This window comes from Heterocephalus glaber, unplaced genomic scaffold (genome assembly GCF_053883595.1).
Source record: "Heterocephalus glaber isolate CG9 unplaced genomic scaffold, H.glaber_assembly_v1.0 deba00000071, whole genome shotgun sequence".
NCBI lineage: Eukaryota > Metazoa > Chordata > Mammalia > Rodentia > Bathyergidae > Heterocephalus > Heterocephalus glaber.
This window is the reverse complement of record NW_028258137.1, coordinates 8,541,693-8,562,903: the sequence shown is the minus strand read 5'-3', so window position 1 is coordinate 8,562,903 and position 21,211 is coordinate 8,541,693. Positions and strand designations below refer to the sequence as shown.

The following is a 21,211-nucleotide window of genomic DNA, read 5'->3' as shown; positions in this document are numbered from 1 at the left end:
GGACTCCCCAAAAGCTACAGTTGTCTTAATGTTCTAAAGAATATTTAACCCTGCTGCTCCTGGCCCAGAGGAAGGGGCTTCCGGGTAGCCATCCCTCCCACCCCTCCCGGCCCAGAGGAAGGGGCTTCTGGGCCACCATCCCTCCCACCGCTCCCGGCTCAGAGGTAGGGGCTTCTGAGCTGCCGTCCCACTGCTCCTGGTCCAGAGGAAGGGGCTTGCCGGCCACTATCCCTTCTGCCGCTCCCGGCCCAGAGGAAGGGGCTTCTGGGCCACCATCCCTCCCGATGCTCCCGGCCCGGAGGTAGGGGCTTCTGAGCTGCCGTCCCACTGCTTCTGGTCCAGAGGAAGGGGCTTCCGGGCCACCATCCCTACCACAGCTCCTGGCCCCTGTCCCACCTCTCCCAGCTCAGAGGAGGTTATCTGCACAGGTCGCAACAGCACCCCTCCGCCCCTCCAGTCAAAATGAGAAAACACGTAAATAAGTCTCAAAACCAGACGTCCAGATCACCTACAGCAACGCCAAAGGGAAATGAGATGGAACACTGTGATACTCAACCACCTGGACCCACTGAACTGGCAACAAAAGGGGATATGGAAAAAATGAAGTCAGAAATAATTTCTCAGGTAACAGGAGAAATTGTGCTCCTAGTGCAAAACATGATTAATAAATCTAGAGAGGAGCTGAGGAACATGATGGAACCCCAACATAGGAAACAAATGGAATCCATAAAACACATGCAAATAGATTTCCAGGAGATAAAAAACTCCATTGAAAGTCTACACAGCAGAATTAGCCAATGTGAGGACAGAATTTCAGATATAGAAGACAAGATTGCAATTAATGACCAGGAAAAGAAAAATTGCTTCAAAATTATAAGGGAACATGAGAAATCAATCCAGCAGCTGCTAGATGATGCAAAGAAGAATAACATAAGACAGATTGGAGTCAATGAAGAAAGAGGAGAGAGTGCAGATGACATAAAAAACCTCTTCACAGAAGTAATGGCAGAAAATTTCCCAAGCAGGGGAAAACAACTTGACATACAGATAAGTGAGGCATATAGGACCCCAAATAGCCTTGATCAAAAAAAAATCTACACATAGGCGTATAATTGTTGAGATTCCAGAAACTCAACAGAAGAACAAAGTTCTACAAGCAGTTAGAGAAAGGAAACAAATCACATACAAAGGAAAGGCCATCAGAATCAGAGCAGACTTCTTAACACAAACCATCAAGGCAAGAAGAGCTTGGAGTGACATATTCCAAGCCCTAAAAGAAAACAGCCTCCAACCCAGATTGATGGACCCTGCAAAACTATCTTTCAAAATGGATGGAGAAATAAGATACTTTCATGACAAAGAGCACCTTAGGAACTTCGTGAATACCAAACAGCACTCCAAAAAATTTTAGACAATATCCTAGGAACAGACATTGAGGATCACAACCCCAGGAAACAAAGCAGAATGAACCCATGTGGCACAACAAGAAATTAAATGTAAAGGGGGAGAACCCAACAAAAAGAAAAAGTCATGGCAATGACAAATAAATACGTTTCAGTTATAACCATCAACGTTAATGGTCTCAATTCACCCATCAAAAGAAATAGAATGGCAGAATGGGTCAAGAAGCAAAATCCAACAATATGCTACATACAAGAAACACACTTAATTCAAAATGAAACTCATAGACTGAAAGTTAAAGGGTGGAAAACAATACTCCATGCAACGGGAACCTGAAAAAAAGCAGGAGTAGCTATCCTCTTGGCAGATCAAGTAGATTTCAAACCAACACTGATTAAGAGAGATGAAGAAGGACACTACATCCTTGTAAAGGTAACAATCCAACAGGAATAGATAACAATCATAAATATCTATGCACCAAACACTAGTGCACCCAACTATATAAAACAAATGCTAACGGACATGAAAAGCCATATATGCACTAATACAATTGTAGTGGGGGACCTCAATACCCCACTGTCTTTCACAAATAGATAGATCAACTAGACAAAAAATAAGTAATGAAATACTAGAACTCAATCAAACTCTTGAACAAATGAACTTAACAGATGTTTACAGAGTGTTCCACCCCACAAAATCAGAATGCACATTCTTCTCAGCTGCATATGGATCATTCTCCAAAATAGACCACATACACATAGAACATGTTTAAGTGCAAAGGAATTGAAGTTATCCCCTGTATATTATCAGACCATAGTGCAATGAAATTGGAGATCCATAGCAAAAGAAATTGGAAAAATTTCATAAACACGTGGAAATTGAACAACACACTTCTGAATAACCAATGGGTCACAGAGGAAATTAAAGAAGAAATCAGACAATTCCTTCAATTAAATGACAATGACAATACAACATATCAGAATCTATGGGACACAATGAAAGCAGTCTTACGAGGGAAATTCATAGCAGTAAATACGCATATTAGGAAAACAGAACGAGCCCAATTAAACAACCTAATGCTGAACCTCAAGCTTCTAGAAAAAGAAGAGCAGGACAACCCCAAAGCTCATATAAGGGAGGAAATTGTGAAGATCAGAGGAGAAATCAATGCAATGGAGACTAAGAGAATGATACAAAAAAATCAATGAAGCCAAGAGTTAGTTCTTCGAAAGGATCAACAAAATTGACAAACTCGTAGCCAACCTTATCAGAAAAAGGAAATGCCCAAATCCATGCAATTAGGAATGAAAAGGGTGAAATGACAACAGACCCAGCAGAAATCCAGAGGATCATCAAAACCTACTTCCAGAAACTTTATGCCAATAAGATGGAAAACACAGAAGAAATGGACAGATTCCTAGATACATATGAATTACCAAAGTTGAACGAAGAAGACCTAAAAATTCTAAACAACCCAATAGCAACCAATGAAATGGAAAATGTAATTAAAAACTTATCAACTAAGAAAAGCCCAGGCCCTGATGGCTTCACGGCTGAATTCTACAAGACATTTAGAGAGGAACTACTGCCACTACTGTTTAAACTCTTCAATGAAATTGAAAGGGAAGTAATACTCCCAAATTCATTCCTGGAAGCAAGCATCACCTTGATCCCCAAAGCAGAGAAAGACCCAACTGAAAAAGAGAACTATAGGCCAATCTCACTAATGAACATAGATGCAAAAATCCTTAATAAGATACTGGCAAACAGAACGCGGAAGATCATCAAGAAGATCATACACCCTGATCAAGTGGGATTCATCCCAGGGATGCAGGGATGTTTCAACATACACAAATCAATCAATGTAATACACTATATCAATAGAGCCAAGAACAAAAACCATATGATCATCTCAATATATGCAGAAAAAGCATTTGACAAAATCCAACATGCATTTATGATAAAAACCCTACAAAAAATTGGAATAGATGGTCTCTACCTCAAACTGATAGAAGCCATCTATGAAAAACCAACAGCCAATATTGTACTAAATGGTCAAAAACTGAAATCTTTCACACTAAAATCAGGAATAAGACAAGGATATCCACTATCACCACTCTTGTTCAATATAGTTTTGTAAACATTAGCCATGGCAATTAGACAAGAGAAAGAAATAAAATGAATAAAGATAGGAAATGAAGAAGTCAAATTGTCAATATTTGCAGATGACATGATACTGTATATAGAAGACCCTAAGAACTCCACCAAAAGTCTTCTAGACTTAATAACCAAATTCAGTCAAGTAGCTGGTTACAAGGTCAACACACAAAAATCAATAGCTTTCCTCTACATGAATGACAGACTCACTGAGAGAGAAATAGGGCAAATAATTCCTTTCACAATAGCATCCAAAAAACTGAAAATACCTAGGAATCAACCTAATGAAAGAAATCAAAGATCTCTTCTCTGAAAAGAGAGATTCAAGATGATATCAGAAAATGGACAGACATCCCCTGCTTCTGGGTAGGAAGGATTAATATGGTGAAAATGGCCATACTTCCAAAACTGCTATATAGGTTCAATGCAATTCCAATTGAGATTCCAGCAGCATACTTCATGGACCTTGAGAAAATAATCCAAAAATTCACTTGGAACAAGAAGAGACCCAGAATAGCAAAAGCAATTCTAGGTAACAGAGACATGGCAGGGGGTATCACAATCCCCAATCTGCAACTATACTACAAAGCTAGTGTGATAAAAACAGCATGGTATTGGCAAAGAAACAGACCTGAGGACCAGTGGAATAGATTAGAAGATGCAGAAAGAACGCCAGACACACTCAGCCATCTCATCTTTGATAAAGGAGCCAAACACCCTCACTGGAGGAAAGATAGCCTCTTTAATAAATGGTGCTGGAAAAATTGGGTTTCAACTTGCCAAACATTAAAACTAGATCTATATCTCTCTCCATGCACTAAACTAAAATCAAAATGGATTAAAGATCTAAATATTAAAATAGAAACTCTGAACCAGTTGGAACAGTCGTTGGGTAGAACTCTTGAAAACACCGCTGTAGGAAAAGATTTTATGAACAAAACCTCAGTTGCCCATGAACTAGCACAAACAATCAACAAGTGGGATCTCTTCTTATTAAAAAGCTTCTGCACAGCAAGAGAAATCACCAGCAGTGTGAAGAGACAACCCACAATGTGGGAAAAAATCTTCACCTGCTCTTCCTCAGACAAAGGTCTACTATCTCAAATCTATAAAAGAATTTAAAAAGATCAGACCTCCCAAATTTAAAGACCCAATTGGAAAATGGGCATCTGAAATGAACAGACATTTCTCAGACAAAGAAGTAGAAATCGCAAATAAATACATGAAAAACTGTTCAACATCACTTGTCATTCAAGAGACGCAAATGAAAATAATGTTGAGATTCCACCTCACTCCAGAAAGAATGGCTGCTATCATGAAATCAACCATTAACAAATTCTGGTGGGGCTGTGTGGGAAAAAGGAACCCTGCCCCACTGCTGGTGAGAGTGTAGACCAGTGCAACCACTGTGGAAATCAGTATGGAGATACCTCAAAGAACTAGGACTGGAAGTCCCATTTGACCCTGCTATTCCACTGCTGGGGATCTTCCCCAAAGAATTAAAAGAATCATACCAAAGTGATATATGTGCACCCATGTTCATAGCAGCACAGTCTGTGATAGCTAAAACTTGGAAACAGCCCAAATGCCCATCAACTGGAGACTGGATAAAGAAAGTGTGTGTGTGTTTTTTTTTTATAAAATGGAGTACTACTCAGCCATAAAAAATGAGAAATTAGAGACATTTATAGCTAAGTGGATGCACATTGAGGCCATACTCTCAAGTGAAATAAATAGGACATACATGTATAAATACCAAACAGTTTCTCTGGTGTGAGAAACTGAAAGTGTACATAAGGACTGAAATGTAAAATAGGTAATGTGAAATAGGAAGAAAAGGGGCAAAGGGGAAGGAAGTGGGAGGGCTAGGGGAAAGGATAGAAGTGAATGGGATTAATATGAGAAAATGGAAAAATATTAACAAAATCTTTGTAAATAGGAGGAATGGAGGAGTTGAAAGGAGGGCTGGGCAAGGGTGAAAAATCAGAACCAAGAGAGATTATGTAAAGGTGCAAATTTGTGATGATGAATGTCATATTGTATACCTAAAATGTACCAATGATTAGAATGAATAATCGATAATGCAAAATAGGAAGAAAAGGTCCAAAGAGGTAGGGGTAGTGGGAGGGTCAGGGGAAAGGAAAGAAGGGAAAGGAAAAACGCTGAGAAATGGAAAAAATGGAAATAAAGTCTTTGTCAATAGGGAAGGGTGGAGGGGGTGAAGGGAGGGCTAGGAATGGGGAAAAAACAAGAACCAAGATGCATTATGTAAAGGTACAATTCCCAATGAGAAATGTAATTGTGTTGTATACCTAAAATGTACCAATAAAAGAATTTAACAACAACAACAACAAGAATATTTAGCCTGAAATTTCAGGCCTCATTTTTTGGGGGGAATGTTAAGAATTTCATTTACAAATCTTCAGTGTAACTCAACTCCATGATGGTGGCTACTGACTGCTCTTAGACTCCTAAAACACTCTTCTCCTTCTTGAGTTTGAAATTATATGCCTAATTCTTGGGTTCCATGAGTTGTAAATGGGCCACTCTTGTCTCCAGTGCACAGTGAGTCTGTCACTGTTGACTAAATAGAACCAAATTCACTTTTCCACTTTCTTAAGTCAGTTTTTAAGTAATAATGTGATGTAAAGCATAGGCAGGTAATTTCCTATGGATTGAATGTTACAAGGATATAGCCTTGATTGGGTCATATCCAACCAGATATGTGCAGAAGTTTGACTATGAGACCCTGATCAAACAAAGACTCCATTCCTTTTGGGTATTGCTTATTATCTACTGGTAGAGATAACATTTGCAGAAAGAGACTGTGGTATGTCCTAGAAAGTGTAAACAAATGTAGGATGGGATGCATACCAGAATGGTCTGAAGGTCAAGTGTTTCTTTTTCTTTTTCTTCTCTTTTTCTCTGTAGTCCTGACTATTGCACCTAGGGCCCTCAAACTAAGTGATGTCCCAACACCTTTTAAAATTTTTTTATTTTGAGAGCTTGGGGTTCCTGCAGCCATCCCATGCCACGCCCACAGCACAGTGAGGTCCGCTTGTCCCGTTCCCCCCCACCCCCGGCACTGCCTACCTTCTGGCTTTTTTCATACCTCATCCCACCCTACAGAGGCACAGAAGACTATGAAGACCCTTGTCCTGAGAGCCACAAGATAGAGCAGAAGTTAGTAACAGAAAGAGGGCTTCTCAGGCTTCTGGAAGAAAACTGAAGCTCAGCAGAAAAGTAAAGAGAACCTCTGAAATAATGTCACATCAGACCACTGTACTTGGTCTGGTGCTGGCTTGCTGAGACTCATTGACTTGTGTATGCACAGAGATTCCTACATTGCCTACTGTGACAACAGAGACATACCCTGAAAGAGGCCCATAATTTCTATTGCTATTTGCAAAAAAGAAAAAAAAAATTTTTTTCTTATTTTTAATTAATTTTTACTTTTTTTCTACTCTTCAAAGTTTTACTTTTCTTTCTTTTCTTTCTTTTATCCTCTCTCTCTCTCTCTCTCTCTCTCTCTCTCTCTCTCTCTCTCTCTCTCTCTCTCTCTCTCCCCCTCATTCTCTCACTGTCACACATTGCCCCTCACCTCCCCATTTGTTCCTTTCTGCACTGAAGTCGGATTTCTCCCTTACTGTTCTTTTCTTCTCTTTTTCCTTCTCTTGATTATCATTAGGTTTAAAGGAAAGTAAATTTGGTATCTAGCCTCCCTGTTGCTCTTAGGTGGTTCTATTCACATCTTTGTTCTTTCATTCTGCCATTTTCTCTTGCCTTTAACAACTTCTTAGAGTTTGTGTGATCTTTGTGTCTTCTGGCCTCACTGCTAATCTTACCTGTTCTTTCTACCTGTCCCTCCCTCCCCAACTCCATTTAGCTCCCCACCCCAAAGGAGAAAGATGCTATCTTGAAGAGTTTATTCATTATAAACTTACGTTGGGTTGGTCCTTGGTTGTAATTTAACTCACATAGTTAAAAGTGATAGATGAATAACTAACACAAAGTGTCATTTTCTAAGCTGTGCTTGATGCTATGGTATTGCTGACTATATCATTTGGGCTAACATGTTGTGATTGATCTAATTATTTTTCCTTCCTGGTATAAGAAAAATATAATAGCTTCAGAGTCATTAGTGTCTCAAAACCCAAACACAAGCCATATCTAGAAGACACCTCTGAAAAGCAATCATTCCACAAGGGGTTTTTAAACACAAGCAACAAAGATACCTACATTAAGCAATCTTGAAATATTAACCCAGGAATTAAATCAAGGACAGTACCAAAAACAAAAATGAGAAGACACTTAAGCAAGGCACAGACTCAGGCTTCCATGCCACAAAAAGGAAATCCTGGGGGAAATGAGCTGGAAAACTCTGATAAGCAACCACTTGGACACCTTGAACTGATAGCAAAGGAAGTAACAGCAGATGCATGAGGCTCTAGAAAATTTCAAAACAGAAACAATCTTCTAGATAAATATGGACATGGTGAGCAGAGTGAAAGACATGATTAGAAGCTCTAGAGCAGAAACAGATAAAAAAAATACATGAGATCAGAAACATGCTGGAAGCCATGAATGCCCAGCATAAGAAAGAAATGGAAAACACGATCGCTTAACATAAGAAAGAAATAGAATCCATGAAACAGATTCAAACAGATATTCAGGAGATTAAAAACTCTATTGAAAGCATGCAGAGAAGACTAAGAGAATCTGAAGACAGAGTATCAGATATAGAGGACAGGTTTGTGGTTATGGACCATGAAAACAGAGACTTCTTAAAGATAGTAAGGGACCATGAGAAATCAATCCAACAGCTGCTAGATGATCCAAAGAAGAATAACATAAGACTCATAGGAGTTCATGAAAAAACAGGAGAAAGCACAACAGACATAAACTGTTCACAGAAATAATAGTAAATAACTTCCCAGACAGAGGTAAAGAGTTGGACGTACAGATAAGTGAGGCCTATAGAACTCCATCCAGCCATGACCAAAAAAATCTACACCTAGACATATAATAGTCAAGATCCCAGAAACCCAACAGAAGAACAAAATTCTACAGGCAGTTAGAGAAAAGAAACAAATCACCTACAAAGGAAAGCCCATCAGAATCACAGCAGATTTCTCAACACAAACCCTCAAATCAAGGAGAGCCTGGAGTGAAGTATTTCAAGCCCTAAAAGAAAAAAAACTTCCAACCTAGACTGTTGTATCCGGCAAAATTATCTTTCAAAATTGATGGGGAAATTAGATACTTCCATGACAAAGAACACCTGAGAAATTTCATGAACACCAAACCAGCACTCCAAACAATTTTAAGCAATATCCTAGAAAAAGACAATGAAGGTCACAACTCCATGAAGCCCAGCAGAGACAAGGCACGCCACAAGGTAAGACACTAAAGCGAAAGGGGGGAAAATAAGAAAAGAGCCAACAACAGTAAAACATCATGACAAGGATGAGTCAATATCTGTCAATTATAACTCTCAATGTTAATGGCCTCAATTCACCAATCAAAAGAAATAGACTGGCAGAATGGATTAAGAAGCAAAACCCAGCAATATGCTGTATACGAGAAACACACCTAACTCAAAAGGAAATCCATAGACTGAAAGTAAAAGAATGGAAAACAGTTCTCCACGCAACAGGAACCCAGAAAAAAGCTGGCATAGCTATCTTATTTGCAGACAAAGTAGATTTCAAACCAAAACTAATTAAGAGAGACAAAGATGGTCACTACATCCTTGTGAAAGGAACAATCCAAAAGGAAGAGATGACAATCCTAAATATATATGCACCAAATACAAATGCCCCCAACTATACAAAACAAATATTAATGGACCTGAAAAACCAAATAAGCACTAATACAATTGTAGTGGGGGACCCCAGCACCCCTCTATCACAAATAGATCAACTAGGAAAAAAATTAACAATGAAATTCTAGAACTAAATGAAGCTATTGAACAAATGGACTTAATAGATGTTTACAGAGTGTTCCACCCCACAAAATCAGAATACACATCCTTTTCAGCTGTACACGGGTCATTCTCCAAAACAGATCCCATGCTAGCTCATAGAACATATCTAATTAAATGTAAAAGAATCGAAGTTATCCCCTGTATATTATCAGACCATAGTGCAATAAAATTGCAGATCAATAACGTAAGAAACCACAAAACACCCACAAACACATGGAAATTGAACAACAGCCTCCTGAACAACCAATGGGTCACAGAGGAAATTAAAGAAGAAATTAGACAGTTTCTAGAAGTAAATGAAAATGCCAGTACAACATACAGGAATCTGTGGGACACAATGAAAGCAGTTCTACACGGGAAATTCATAGCAGTGAATGCCCATATTAGGACAACAGAGAGAACTCAGTTAAATAACCTAATGCAGAACCTCAAGCTCCTAGAAAAAGAAGAGCATTACAAACCCAAAGCTCGTACAAGAAAGGAAATGATAAAGATCCGAGCAGAAATCAATGCAATGGAGACTAAGAGAATGATACAAAAAATAAATGAATCAAAGAGTTGTTTTTTTTAAAGAATAAATAAAATTGATAAACCTTTAGCCAACCTTATCAAAAAAGGAAAGCAAAGGCTCAAATACATGCAATTAAGAATGAAAAAGGTGAAGCCACAAGAAATCCAGCAGAAATCCAGAGAATCATCAATACCTACTTTGAGAACCTGTACTCTAATAAAATGGAAAGCACAGAAGAAATGGACAGATTCCTAGATACATATAAATTACCAAAATTAAATGAAGAAGATATAGAAATTCTAAACACCCCAATTACAATGCGTGAAATTGAAAATTTAATTAAAAACTTACCAACAAAAAAATGCCCAGGTCCTGATGGCTTCACTGCTGAATTCTACAAGACATTTAAAGAAGAATTACTGCCACTACTCTTTAAACTCATCAAGGAAATTGAAAGGGAAGCAAGGCTTCCCAATTCATTCCTGGAAGCAAGTGTTACTTTGATCCCAAAACCAGGGAAAGACCCAACCCAAAAAGAGAACTACAGACCAATCTCCCTAATGAACATAGATGCAAAAATCCTCAGCAAGATACTGGCAAACAGAATACAGAGTGTCATCAAGAAGATCATACACCCTGACCAAGTTATATTTATCCCATGGATGCAAGGATGGTTCTACATCTGTAAATCAATAAATGTAATACACTATATTAACAGAGGCAAGGACAAAAACCACATGATCATCTCAATAGATGCAGAAAAAGCATTTGACAAAATCCAACACCCATTCATGATAAAAACGCTACAGAAAATTGGAATAGGAGGTCTTTATCTCAACCTGATTAAGGCTGTCTATGAAAAACCAACTGCCAACATCATACTTTCACACTAAAATCAGGAACAAGACAAGGATGCCCACTATCACCACTCCTGTTCAATATTGTTCTGGAAACATTAGCCATAGCAATTAGACAAGAGAAAGAAATAAAAGGAATAAAGATAGGAAAGGAAGAAGTGAAACTGTCATTATTTGCTGATGATATACTTTACATAGAAGATCCAAAAAACTCAGTCCAAAGTCTTCTAGACCTAATTGACAGATTCAGTAGAGTAGCTGGATACAAGGTTAACACTCAAAAACGATAGCCTTTTTATATGTAAATAGCAGACCCATTGAGAGAGAAATTTGGGAAATAATTCCTTTTATAATAGCAACCAAAAAAGTGAAATATCTAGGAATCAACCTAACAAAGGAAGCAAAAGACTTCTACACTGAAAACTACAGCACTCTGAAGAAGGAGATTGAAGAGGATTTAAGAAAATGGAAAGATATCCCTTGTTCCTGGGTAGGAAGAACCAATCTAGTGAAAATGGCCATACTTCCAAAACCACTATATAGATTCAATGCAATGCCAATTGAAATTCCAATAATATATATCAGGGAACTAGAGAAAACAATCCAAAAATTCATTTGGAAATAGAAGAAATCTAGAATAGCAAAAGCAATTCTAGGCAACAGAGACATTGCTGTGGGCATCACAATCCCCAACTTGAAAATATACTACAAAGCTACTGTGATAAAAACAACATGTTACTGGCAAAGAAACAGACCGGAAGATCAGTGGAATAGATTAGAAGATGCAGAAACAACTCCAGACATACTCAGTCACCTCATCTTTGACAAAGGAGCCAACCACCCTCATTGGAGGAAAGATAGCTTATTTAATAAATGGTGTTGGAAAAACTGGATTACAACCTGTCAGAAATTAAAACTAGACCCATACCTGTCACCGTGCACTAAACTAAGATTGAAGTGGATTAAAGATCTAAATATTAAGTCAGAAACACTAAACGTGCTGGAAGATAAGTTAGGTAGAACTCTTGATGACATTGGCATAGGAAAAGACTTTATGAACAAATCTTCAGTAGCACGGGAGCTAGCACAAAGAATCAACAACTGGGATCTCATCGTATTAAAAAGGTTCTGCACTGCAATAGAAAGTACCAACAGAGCTAAGAGACAACCTACAATGTGGGAAGAAATATTTAGCAGCTGTAACTCAAAGGTCTATTATCAATAATATATAAAGAGCTGAAAAAAATCAGACCTCCCAAATTCAAAGACCCAATTCAAAAAAGGGGAACCAAAATGAACAGACATTTCTCAGACAAAGAAGTAAAAACAGCAAGTAAATATATGAAAAAATGTTCAACATCACTGATCATTCGAGAGGTGCAGATGAAAACAACACTGAGATTCCACCTCACCCCAGAAAGAATGGCTACTATCGAGAAATCCACCAATAACAAATGCTGGCGGGGGTGTGGAGAGAAAGGAACCCTTCTCCATTGTTGGTGGGAATGTAGATTGGTACAACTACTCTGGAAATCAGTATGGCAATACCTCAAAGAACTAAGATTAGAGGTCCCATTTGACCCAGCTATTCCCCTACTGGGAATCTTCCCCAAAGAATTAAAAGAATCATACCACAGTGATATATGTGCACCTATGTTTATAGCGGCACAATTTGTAATAGCTAAAGCTTGGAAACAGCCCAAATTCCCATCAACTGGAAACTGGATAAAGAATATGTGGGTTTTCTTATAAAATGAAGTACTACTCAGCCATAAAGAATGAGAAACTGGAGACATTTATAGCTAAATGGATGCATATTGAGGCCATACTCTTAAGTGAAATAAATAGGACACACATGTGTAAATACCAAATAGTTTCTCTAGTGTGAGAAATTGAAAGTGTAAATAAGGATGAAAATGATTAAAATGAATAATTGATAATTTGAAGTAAGTAAAAGTCTAAGGGTTTGGGGGTGGTGGACGGGAAAGGGGAAAGGGAAGGAGGGAAAGAAAAAAATTATGAGAAAATAAAATGGAATGAAAGTCTGTGTAAATAGGGAAGGGTGGAGGGGGTGAAGGGTGCATAGGTAATGGGAGAAAAAATAAGAACTAAGATGCATCATGTTCTGGTACAAACACCCAATGATAAATGTAAATGTATTTTATACCTAAAATGTACCAATAAATATATATATTTAAAAAATAAAATTTTTTTTATTTTGAGACATGTTCTCACTAATTTGCTAAATTCCCCAAGATGGACTCAAACTTGGAATCCTTCTGCTTTAGTCTCTTAGTGTGCTGGGATTACAGTTGTTCCTCTTGAGAGATGTTCTATCTGGAAAGTTGATAGTTAATTCACAAGAAATACTTAGAATTTGCTGGGATTGGGTTATTACCAATTACTGGTAAGCAGAACAATTGTAAGCAGAGTCTGATGCCAGACTCTCAGAACAGCTGGCATTTTGAGGATAATGGAGGTTTGTTGGGCAATACTCATGGGATCCTGGCCCTACTCTGGTTATTATCACTGATAGTTTGTGCCTTGATGACTACTTGAAGGCCAAGGAACTTGTGTAATAGCTGGATTTTCTGACCCATGGAACTGTCTATTGGTAAGAAGTTTAAGGAACTTGTGTTCTGTACTTGTTCTGTCTTTCTGTCAGTCCCACTAGGGTTTACCTTGTAAAAGGTGAGGAAAGCATTTAAGAACTTTTGTATAAAATATTGCTAATTTTCCAGATGAAGGTCAATAGTGAGGAATCTTAGAACAAGTAAATATTCTGCTTAGCCCTTTGGAGGTAGAGAGGGCTGCAACATGTAGAATGGGCTGTTAGGAGGATGTGAGGGCCATCAGGAAGGAGAGAGGGTTTGATGAGAGAATGAGAAGAGCTTAGATTTCAGATTGTTGACCTTGAATTTGTAGGAATGTTTCTAGGAAGGCAAGGCCAACAAGTGGGTAGGAATGAGATTGTAGACATAGGAAGTATCTGGGGCTGGAGCTAACCTCATGGAAGTTTTGTCTGGACCCCTGGGACTGAGTATAATTGCTATATACAAGTTTTGACACTGAAACAAAAAGGTGAGAATGGAACTATGGGCAGTAGAGGAAGGGCTGCAGGGGACAGAAGCTAAGGCAGTGGTGACACCAGGAGGTCCAGGCGTGGGATAGCTTCTGTGGCCCAGAAGCTGGGATAGGAATGTGAGCCTGGAGCCAAGGAGGACCCAGACCACTGGGACAGAGAAGTCCTGTCTGATCAGAGGGAGAGTGTTGGATTTACTGATGGAGAAGCTGTTCCTCAGGCAGATATGAGAGGTTTTGTCTGGGGATGAGGCAGGAGTTACCTGTTCAGTGATAAGAGTGTGTTTGGCACAAGGAAAAAGATTGTGAATAGAGACAAATGCTTCAAAACTACAGACCATAGTAAGAAGAAAGAGGCTAGTACAAAACATGAAAGTGCTCCAGTGTCAAGTGGCCATCTCTTTCCAGCCCTCTTGAACCTGCCTTCTGTCTCCTTTTTCCTCCCTTTTCACCTTCGCTTTCTTTTTTCTTGATTTTCTCCTGTTTGATGTTTAGAAGATCTGATGAGGCTGATGAATAGTAAGAATTGAAAGAAATTGAGCCGAAACAGGAGCACCTGAGGCAGGGCTTTACTGGGGAAAGAGCTGCCAGGCTGACTCAAACAATGGCGAGACAGTGCCCGAGGTTGGCGAGGTAGAGCTTATATAGGGTTTTGTGGTTGGGAGAACATCGTGGAGGGTCAGAAATTTGTCTTATCCTTGGGCCAGGTGAGTCGTGGGGTGGGATGGCGAGTTCAGTTCCACCTTCCTGGAGAGGAAACTATCTGTTTACAAGAAATAGGCGCCATTTTGAGTAACAGACCTCCCAGTGGCCATTTTATCTAACAAGAGTGAGTCAGTGGAGAGGGAAAGATTGAAAATGCCAGAAAGTGGGCATAGGCAATGAGTGGAGATAACTTACGGGTCAGCTGTCCAGAAGCACAATAGTGACAGTCTTTGGTCTAGGGCCTCCTTGCATTTCTTACCACCATCCACTCTCTTTCTAGAACGATGCACCACTTATGTTACTCTCATCAGAAAACGTGACTATGTGATCGTGAAGCTTGGCCCAGTATCATTCCTGTGGGTGATAAGCGGAGCTTCCACTGGTAAAAACTGAGAATCCGTCATACCCTAGCTATTGAGGAATCGTTTTGTTGCCCATAAAGAAGGCATTGGCTGTAGTGGAAGAGATTGTTGCTTCCAAACACCATTTGTGTAGTCAGCATGCTCAGAGGACATCCTGGCCCTACTCAACAGAGAAATAGAGGCTTCTCCATGGGTTCATGTGAGGCACAGAGAGTGCTCTGATTTCCCTTGATTGGAATCGGCATTCTGTTCATGGGAACCAACTTTTTCTTTCCTTCATCAACACTAACCCTTCCCAGGTCAGAATCTATGCAAGCAGAAAAAAATCAGTTCCTTAAAACGCCAACTAATAACATTTTAGAGGTTGGAATGATACTATTTTTGTTTCCATTCTGTCTTTATAGTTTGAACTTTTCTTTTGATATTCTGTAAATATTCATCATCTCAGTTCCTTTTGAATTGCAATGGATTTTAGTCAAAAATGAGCAAAATGTGCCATTTGAATAATAAAAACCTCATTAAAGTGAGGCAAAAGGAATTCATTTCCTTTTGTACAAGCCAATTAGGTATCTTTACAATTAAAAAAAAAAGTCAAGTACTTTATAGTTTCATATTCCATGAGCTTGTTTTTAATTACTAGAGGTGACACATTTTAGGTACTGGGTATTTTGCCTCTTGTGTTGGGCAATTAACATTAATGAAGGGGATTAAAATTTGGTGAGATGGGCTGGGGATTTACCTCAGTGGTGCTGCTGCCGCCTGCCTTACAAGGTCCCAACTTCAATCCCTGGTACCAAAAACAAACCAAAAAAAACCCAAAACAAAACAAAACAAATTTGATGAGATGGAGAGGATTTCTCAGGTTCTCTGTGAGTTCTGTTTTTTTTTCTCAGTACCGGGGATCGAACTCGGGTCTTTATGCTTACATAGCAGGCGGCGAAACCACTGAGCTAAATCCCTGGTCCTGTAAGTTCGTTTTTTACCAGGACAAGATCTTGGTCAGTTTCCATTTCCTTCAGAAAGCTCAAGGCAAGAAGAAAGGTAACTAGAGGAGTTGTCATTATTGCAAAGATGTAATGCCAAAATTCTAAATGTCCAGGCTCATCTTAAAGGCAAGTAAACACTATAGGAATCATCTTTGAAGAATTTAATTTTCTCTTATGGATAAAAAGGAATGGCATGGAAATAAAGGAAGTAACAATTATTTACCCTGATAAGTGGTAAGATAGGAGGACTATGCTCTTCACAAACTGGAGAGGGGTGTACTCTGCTATTCCTACTTTCAGGGGAAGGTACAGGCTTCCTGAGGTTAACTAAGTGGCCATAAATCAGGTAAGAAAAATAACAGCTCTGGGCTAGAAAGTCAGAACTTGGCTCTATGTATGTGAGTTTGGTAATCTAAGAGAGAATGTTTGATAGATAGACATGAAGTCAGATAAAGCTTTTGTTTTTACTTTGTGCTTATTTACTTATTTTGACTGTTTCTGATACTTACTTAAATTTTGATTTTATGAAAATTGCTTCCAAACTCTTGCTTTCCTGTTTGTAAAATGGCAATAATAATAATACATGTCACCTAGGATTATTGTGACAGTTAAATCATCTTCGTAAATAAAGCTGTTGTCAAGGGTCTAACCTGTACTTAACACACACAAAAAAATCCCAGTAATTTGGGGAGATGAACCAAATTATTACTGAGTTTTAGGGTTCAGTGGACTCTTTTCAGAGATTCTTTCCAGGTTCTTGGTGTCCTGGACCAAGAGTTGGACAAGGCACATGAAAAATGTAACAAGGTTTTACACTTACTAAAGGTAGGAAAAAAAATATGCTCTGCAGAGTGGGAGCAAGCCATTGAGAAAGCTCACAGTGGGCATGAGGTAAATGGCGAACATCTTTTGTATCCCCTGTTCTTCAGGCTGATATCAGATCTAGGCTGTCCTATCAAAATCATGTTTGGTTTTGCATCAGAGACTTGAAGACAGCACTTTCTGATTGGTCTCTGGGGCAGGGCTTGGGAACTCTTGTCTGCACATGTGCCCTAGATCTCTGTGATTGATAGGTCATGCCCACTTGTCCAGCCAGTTGGCCACCGTCCTCATCTCTTGCCTCAAAAATGAACCAGATATTCAAGATGAAATCTAAATTAGCTCCAATAGAATCTATTTGTCTATCTTTTCCCTTTTTTCAGCCTAGATTCTTTCCAGAGATTCTGCCTTACTATAAAACTTGGGTTATCCCAGGCACACATCAGGGAAGTTTGCTTTGATTTGAAACGGGACCCTATGTGTGTTGTCAGTAGCCCAGATGCCTGAAGGCATTTGTGCCTTTGTACAGAGAGTAACTAGGTTTTTTAGGGGGAGCGGTATTGGGGAGGCTATGCCTTGACAACAGTGGTAAAGAGTATATGTGAAAAATGGGTTATTCCAACCAAACCCAAGTGACCCAACCACATTATTACTTTTAAGTCAGGTAGGTGATAGGCTAGAAAGTAGATCAAGCAACAGAATGCATAAAACAATTTCTAAATGATCCAGATTGCCCCATGATAATGAGAATTTATGAATACCAAAGAAGTGATTTATAAATATATTTTGTTCTACTCACCATATTAATGTATGCTTAGTGACCGAGCATAAAAAGAAGAGTTACTGGGCCAGGGATTTAGCTCAGTGTTTCTGCTGCCTGCCTCACAAGTGCAAGGTCCCGAGTTTGATCCCCAGTACAAAAAAAAAGAGAAGAGTTGCTATTAATTCCTTGCAAACCCTTCAAAGAAATAAAAGAGAAGGGAATACTTCTCACTGACTCTTTGAAGCCAGTATTTCCCTATGTTAAAACCAGACAAAGATATCTAAGAAAACTGTAGATCAGTATCACTTATGAACACAGACATAAAATCTTCAAAAAAATACTAGCAAACTAAATGACATAATTTATGAAAAGGACTATATGCTATGATTGAGAGTTTTATAAAAGAAATTCAAAGCTATTTTAACAATAAATAATCAATCAATGTAATAGATAATGTCCAAACAACAATATCTCTGTAGACAGAAAAAAAAGCATTTTATAAAAGGTTAAACATGATTCCATGATAAAAATACTCAAGAATCTTGGAATAGAAGGGGATTTCTTGAACCTGATAAGAGCAGCTGCAAAAAGCCCACAGCTAGCATTGCATTTAATATTGAAAGCTTGAATGCTTTTCCATTAAGATCAGAAAACAAGTCAGGATGCTCAGTGTCATCTCTTCTAGTAAGTATTATACTAGAAATTTTGGTCACACAATTGGGCAAAAGCAAAAATCAAATGAAAAAGAAAAAAATCCGTCCTAAATTGAAAAGAAAAATAGCAATCCAGTGTTTCTTGCACACAAAATAAGTTTGTACGTTTTAAATCCTAGGAAATCCACTAAAAACCTATTATAACTTACAAATGAGTTCATCTGGGTTACAGGATTAAAGCTCAATAGGATAAGTCAATTTGTTTCTGTATGCTGGCAATGAGCAATTCTAACATAAGGTGAAGAAAGTAATTCTGCTTGCAGTACCATCCAAAAGAATAAAATACTTGGGAATAAATTTAACAAAATTATGAAAAATTTCTACTTTTAAATCTATAAAATATTGATGAAAGAAATTTAAAAATACCTAGTGGATATAAAGACATCCCATGTTCATGGATCTGAAGACAATATGGTTTAGATGTCAGTATTTCTCAAATTGATCTATAAATTTAATGGAGTCTCTTTCAAAATCCCCAGTGGCTTTTTTTGCAGAAATTTAAAGGTTGATTCTGATCTCCATTTGCAAATGGAAAGGACCCTGAAAAGGCGAAACGAGCTTGAAAATGAAGAACAAAGTTGATGGACTTCCACCTCTCAGAAATAAAAACTCTAGCACTGTCTTAAGTGTGGACATGTAGATAATAAAATAGAATTGAGAGTGCAGAAATAAACCCTCACATGATCAATTGACTTTTCAGCAATAGTGCCAAAATAATTTAGTGTGGGAAGGGATAGTCTTTTCACCAAATGATATTTGAACAAGTAGATATTCTCATGTAAAAGAATGAAGTTATATTGTTTGTATTCAAAATAGCTAAAGATGGGTCATAAGACTAAAACTGTAAAATTCTTAGAAGAAAATATACAAATTTATCTTTTTTGATTTTAGGGTAGACAATGGTATTATGGATACAACTCCAAAACCACAAGTGACAAAAGAGGAAGAAAACATAAATAAGTATTTATCAGAAGTAAAAGCTTTTGTGATACAAATGATGCTATCAAGAAAATATAAAGACAACCTATAGATTGTGAGAAATACTTGCAAATTGTATATCTGATAAGGAATTCATATCCATAATGTATAAAAACTTTTATAATTCAACACTAAAAGAATAACAGTTAAAAATTCTGTACAATATATTAGTTATTTTCTTGTTGCTGAGACCAGATACCCAACACCCATAATTTAAAGGAGGAGAGGTTTAACTTGACTCACAGTTTCAGAGGGTTCAGTCCAAGGTTGACTGGCTTCAAGGTGGAAACATCATGGCTGAAAAGCATGATGGAGCAAAGCTGCTTCCTTCATGATGAAGAACACCAGGAAGAGATATATACCCTTTAGAAATACACCCCCCCAGTGACCCATGTCCTAACACCATGTGCAGTGGATTAATTCACTGTAAGTTTATTTCCCTCCATGAACCAGTTACCTCTCCAGGAGTTTCAATCCAGTCAAGTTAATATTAACTGGCACACAGAGAATCTGAATACACATTTATCCCAAGAAGATATACTGATTGCCAATGAGCACAGAAAAGGATGGTCACTGTCATTATCCATTAGGATATGCAAATTAAACCACAGTGAGATACCATTTCATGCTCTCTAGAATTGCTAAAGTGAAAAAGACAGCAGATATGAGGACTCGGAGAAATTTGAATCATAATACATTTCTGATGGGAATATAAAGTAGGTTTCCACTTTGGAAAACAGCTTGGCACTTCTTGAAAAAGCTCAATGTAGAGCTACCATATTACCTAGCAATTCTGCTTCCAAGTATGTACTTATGAGAAATAATTCATTTCCAATAACTTGCAAATGAATGTTGATAGCAGAAATATACACTATAAACAAAAGGTAGAAACAGCAAATCTCCATCAGTTGGTGAATGGATAAAGAAAATGGGATCTATCCATACAGTGGAATATTCTTTGGTCATAAAAACGAAGTACTGACACATCCTACTTTTTGGCTGAACCTTGCAAACATTACACCAAGAAGACAGTCACAAAAGACAACAAATTGTATGATTCTATTTCTATGAAAAGTTCAGAAAAATGAGTCTATAGTACAGAACATGTATTAATGATGTTGTGTAAGTGGAAACTGGACAGTAAATATTAATTTTTATGAAAATGTAAAATTAGACTGGAGACGGTTGCACAACTGTCAATATAGTAAAACTATTGAATTATACGTTTTAGGTAAGTGGTATAGTATGGGAATTATATCTCAGTAAATAAATTAATTCATGCTTATTGTTGAATAGTAGGGAAGTGCAAAAAAATCAAAAGAAACAATCTTATGATCTCTTGTGTACTCAGAGCTAACATTTTTTTCTGTATTTTCTTCCTTGCTGATTGTATTTAAAAAAAATCCCTTTTGGAGGGAAGGTTTAAAAGTTCATAGCTACTTGTACAAAACTCAGTTTCCCGTTTTTTTCGTTTTGTTTTGTTTTTTTAAGGGGGGGTGGGTACCGGGGATTGAACTCAGACCTCGCGCTTGTGAGGCAGGTGTCGGGACCACTGACCTAAATCCCAGGCCCTGTTTCCTGTTTTTATTCATTAAATTGAGAAACTTTGGAACTTCCGGTTTAATCATTGCTCATGTATCCATTCTCCTTTTGCTGGATATTAGGCTCCTTCTAGTTTATATGTAGTTTTACACTTTTAGTTCATTTTATGTAATTATCATTTGTCTTTTTTTTTGGACAATTACTTAAGACTTTTATTAACAGGTGCTTGCAGTTTGTTGACTTTTTTTGAAAAAATCAAGTTGTAAATTTTTATTACAAATTAAAAATGAAGTTCTTAAAAATCTCAACTTGACCAGATATGAAACAATTTAAAAACTTTTAAAGGTTTA

The 21,211-nt window shown here is 37.9% G+C and overlaps 1 protein-coding gene across 4 annotated transcripts in view; it reads left to right on the top strand.

Annotated features, from left to right (window-relative positions):
* Wwox (WW domain containing oxidoreductase) overlaps positions 1-21,211 on the top strand; it is a 930,576-nt gene that overhangs the window by 261,272 nt on the left and 648,093 nt on the right. The window lies entirely within an intron of this gene.